The 4,916-nt window shown below is 33.5% G+C and overlaps 1 non-coding gene across 1 annotated transcript; it reads right to left on the bottom strand.

Annotated features, from left to right (window-relative positions):
• Nucleotides 1-4,845: 4,845 nt before the first annotated feature.
• Nucleotides 4,846-4,916, bottom strand: TRNAG-GCC (transfer RNA glycine (anticodon GCC)). The gene has a single exon. It is a non-coding gene; the product is annotated as a tRNA-Gly (tRNA).

Below are 4,916 nucleotides of genomic sequence, written 5' to 3'. Positions count from 1 at the left end.
TTATATGTTGGAAAATTAAATTAGGACCACTTCAAATGCGATGGCTGAATGAATGTCTATTAGAATGTGAATGTGACATCCATATTAAATTATTAATCGGTGCGATCCAAACACAACATTGACAATCAACTACCTCGCTGCTTTGTCGTTTTCATGTTAATAAGGTACGAATACAATACGTGTATTCACTGTAGCCACTCTCCGTTTTATACATAAATAGCCAATCATCAGGGTGTATCTTTTATAATATAATAAATAAAAATTTTATTCCTATACTAAAATTAATTATTAATATATTTATATATAAATATATATATAATTTAATTTATTTTAATTTATATTTTATACTGGTGGCTGATTTTGGTATGTACTTAACATGATTCTTGTTATTAATCCGTGTATGGTGAGTAACTTTTATGTCGCTCATTTTAATAAGGGAAAGGAGCAACACTTTACTCTTGATAATGGTACAAATGCTATAGCTAGCTAACCCATTAGTGAAGGTATGTTATTTTATTTATGGCTACTATTCAAACACTTATATATATTTAACTTATTAGTATATATTGCAAAATGTAAAATAAAGTAAAGTACGACTTTGTGGATGATAGACTGGACAAATTAAAGGCAGGTGGAACATGCTTATGTTAAATGCAGAACATGATGTGTTTTTTTTTTTTTCTCTNTTTCTCTCGGCCTTTAATTAGTTTGACGAGTATGTCTAGAATATGTTATATTATTCCAAAAGGGATGAGTAACTGTATTCGTTTATTATTAGGGATAAGTATGATTTTGGTCTCTAACGTAGAGGTCGAAAATTTATTTCGTTTTCGGAGAGGGTGGAGAGGGGAGAGAAAGGAGAAGTTATGCCGCCGCACCACTGCCTGCCGCCTGCCGCTTCTTCTTCTTCTTCTTAAAGCGTAAAGGAGAAAGGGAAAAGGGAACGTGAAGGGAGAAGAGGGGAGGGGGGTTCGGGAGGAAGAGGAGGAAGGAGAAGGGTCCTCGCCGCCGCCACCGGTCTTTATAACCGCCGCCGTTCTTTGCTGCCGCCGCCGCTTTGCTCCTCGAGGAAAGGGGGAAGGGAACGCGAAGGGAGAAGAGGGGGGTTTCGGGAAGAAGAGGGGGAAGGGGAAGGATCTTCGCCGCCGTCGCTCTTCGCTGCCACCACCACTGCTGCTCCTCGTCGTCTCCGCTGGATCTCACTGCCAGATGTTGCCGCTGCTCCTCTTCCTGGCTCGACGTCGGCGCCAGCAGATCCGCGAGGGGTGGATGTCGTGCGCCGGTCGCTGTTTCTGTTCCTCCTCCTCGCTCGGCCGCTGGTATCGCTGCTCCTTGCCAGTTTCTGGTTTCTGGTTTTTTGTGGTTTCTGCTGCTTCTGCATGCTTCTGATTATCAATTTAGTTTCTGTGTTGTTGTTGTTCTTCTTATTCCATTATCGATTGATTTTTCTGAGTTCTGAGTTATGGGTTTTCGTTTATCTGATTTTGGGTTCTGAGTTTTGACAATGACGATGATTTTGAGTTCTGGGTTCTTGTTGTTCTTTTGTTATTGTTGTTCTTCTTTTATTGTTGTTTGTTTGAGTTCAGATGATGATTTTATGAGTTTTTATGATGATGATTTTTTGAGTTCTGAGTTTATTGGTGTTGTTTTTGCTTCTGCTTCTTATTTGCTTCAGTTTTTGGGTTCAGCTTCTGGGTTCAGCTTCGCTTTTGGTTGATTTGGGAAAGAATGGGAGGGATATTTTTGTCCGAAGGACGATTTTGAAACAAATTGAAATTTTGTGGACCATTTTGTAGCGAAAAAGACTGAAGACGAAATAAATTTTCGACCCCTACATTAGGGACCAAAATCATACTTATCCCTTTATTATTATTACACTACGAAAAATTATTAGTTGATGAATTGCAAGGAACAATCTTCTTCATTTAATTTGATGGAGTAATCAAATCACAGTTCACACACATATCTGAGTTTCATGCTGAGTTCCATGCTAGCTAGAACTCTCTTTTTTCTTCATTTTTAGGATGCATATCTGAATCTCACACTAGAACCTATCTATTTGCGTATATCAAATAAGTAGCCACCTGGTAGAAGATATAACTCTTAATATATAGAGGATATGTATAACATGGCACAAAACAGATAACATACATTGGACACCTGGTCCTTTTTAACTCTAATTTATTTTTTATAATAAATTTTAAATATTTAAAATTATTTTTTATTTTTAAATTAAATATTTAGTTTTTATTTTTTAATAAAAACACTATTTTTTTACGCACCATAACAATCACTTATGTACTTATATTAATTAGTTTATTTGGATTACTGGTACGTTATACTATATACGCGTAGGAGCTTGGGCAATTGTTTACATGTGTGGTTGCATTCAGCTATCAACTCACCAAGGATATATAGGTACATGCCTTAGCTTATTGAGATTTTGTTTTTAAATTAAAAAAAAAACATTATTCTAGCTATCAAATAACACTTATATTTTTTCAATCGTGAAAACTATAAAACTCAAATAATTCCACAGCTTAAAAAAATTACAATTATATATGGGCATGAAAATCATGTTGAAATTTGAATTGATATACGATTTTGCTATTAATTAAGTAAATAACTCATGTATGTTACAGTTATTCTATGTTTTTTTTATTGAAAAGTAATAACAAAATAAATAAAATTAAAAAAATAAAAAACAAAAAATTACTTAAAACGTAAAACAGTTTCGTTGAATGTTCAAATTCTTTTTAAGACAACGAAAATTTGTTTGATGAGTATGAGTCTTCGTTGTAGTCTTTGTCATAATATTTATCATTTTATTTTTATCTCTCAAGATCAACCGTACGACAACGGAAGCGCAAAATTGCGGCAGTTCTTTTGTGGATTAGTGGCAGTTTTAAACCGCCGCGAAACGGAATTTCAGCGGTTTGTTAAGCGACGCCTGTAAGAGGGTGGTAATATGATTTTTGCGACGGTTCTAAAGAACCGCTGGCACAACCGCCACAAAATCATGAAATAGCGGCGCAGGGTTTAGAAGCGGTTTAAAATCGCCGCTATCTGTTAAAGGTTTATTTAGAACTGCTGCTAGTTGACAACTGTTATTTTCTTCAAATGTATTTGGCGGCGCTATCTCATATCACTTTTTTCAAATTTTCTAATGCTATTTTATAACCACCGCTATGTTCTAGTTAAATGGCCGCAAAAATATTGTATTGTACGCTGACAATCAATGCTCTTTTTAATTTGAATGTACTAGGATTTTCTTTTTGTTTTCTTTTGTTATTTTTGGAATATTTCTTAATATTAGTATGTTAAATTATTTTATATCTGAAAAATAAACTAATGGGAAACGACATTAGCAAAACTAAATCTAAAATTCATATAATTATCCAAATATCAATAAAGTGTATTTCTCACTAAGAGTTGCATAGTCAACATAAAAAAAGTGTATATTTAAAAAAAAAAGAAATTCCACAATCCTAAGATCTACTTTCTAATCTGTCCCTCCAACGAATTCATCCATGCGACAACTTCTGATGGAAGCTTCTCACCTTACCCTTGAAATAGACATATCAGAGCACTCTCCATTGCCTGCATCCTTATCTTCCCAGCTGCTACTTCATCCTCCATTTCCTATCTTTTTGTCTTCTCGACTGCTACTTCATCCTCCACTGCCTTTCTTTTTAATTTCTCGGCCGCCAAATTATTTTGGTGGGGGTATCTAAATGGAACAACCCCTCCCCCAACAGGTTATTAGATGCAGTTGGGGTTCAAAACAGCCACCAATTTGGGGTCATTAGGAGCGGAGCCTGGAAACGCAACAAGAACCACAGCAGCTCACTTGACCTGCGGTGTTTTCTGAGAACGTTGGTAATTTGGCGCAGCTAAGAGGCGATTCTCTTGTAGTACGTGATCCAAAATTTTACTAAAAGACCAACAAAATCAGAATTATTCTATAAATTATTGATAAGAGTAAAAATATTCACACAATTTATTTCACAAATAATATTTTTTTATCTCAAGTCCCAAATTAAAATATATCTTTTTCAAATAATAAATAATTTTTTGTAAAATATTATGATTCTTAATTATTTTTAAATAGTCTTATTATCAACTTCTATTATAAAAATTTTAGTTTAAATTTCTAATACACCAAATAAAATTATTTTTTAAAAGATTCTAAATTTTATATATATTCTTCTAAACATAAGAGACTGTCTTGAAATCGACTGAAATAATCTTCGAAAGAGAAACTATATTTATGAAACAAAATATTAAACATTTATGGAGTAATCCTGAACTCTGGACTATGTCCACGTTCACCAATAAAAGAAAATCTTAATTAGATATTTTACAAAGTAACTTCTAGTGTTTCTATATATGCTGCATCACACCATCACCTTAGTATTTAGTTACACCTAATAAGCATATTTAATATTAGAATCTTGCTTACATCTGTTTTAATGATATATTTTAAGAATATCACAAAAAATATTTTGCTAAACGTTATTAAAAATAATTTTTTATATTTTTAATGTATTAAATACGTAAAAAAATTTAAAAAATACCTATTATTATACTATTAAAATATATCCTTAAAATACATGATAACTAGATTTTTATTATTCTTCTTCTTTGGATCAGTAATGGAAGAAAGGCTTGGACCAATTACTATGCGAAGTACAGTTGGAGCTAAGCTTGAAAAAATGGTTTGGCCCAACTGAAGTTTTGTATTTACAAAATGGTTAAAGGATCTGACCATCAAAAACTCAAAAAATAAAACGAACAAGAGCTTATGTTAACCCAGAAAAAAAAAAAAGAGAACCTGCAAAAATATGCACCAGCCGGGAATCGAACCCGGGTCTGTACCGTGGCAGGGTACTATTCTACCACTAGACCACTGGTGC

Source organism: Arachis duranensis, chromosome 3 (assembly GCF_000817695.3).
Source record: "Arachis duranensis cultivar V14167 chromosome 3, aradu.V14167.gnm2.J7QH, whole genome shotgun sequence".
In the NCBI taxonomy this organism is placed as follows: Eukaryota; Viridiplantae; Streptophyta; class Magnoliopsida; order Fabales; family Fabaceae; genus Arachis; species Arachis duranensis.
The sequence above is the reverse complement of the archived record's forward strand: the minus strand, read 5'-3'. Positions and strand labels throughout refer to the sequence as shown.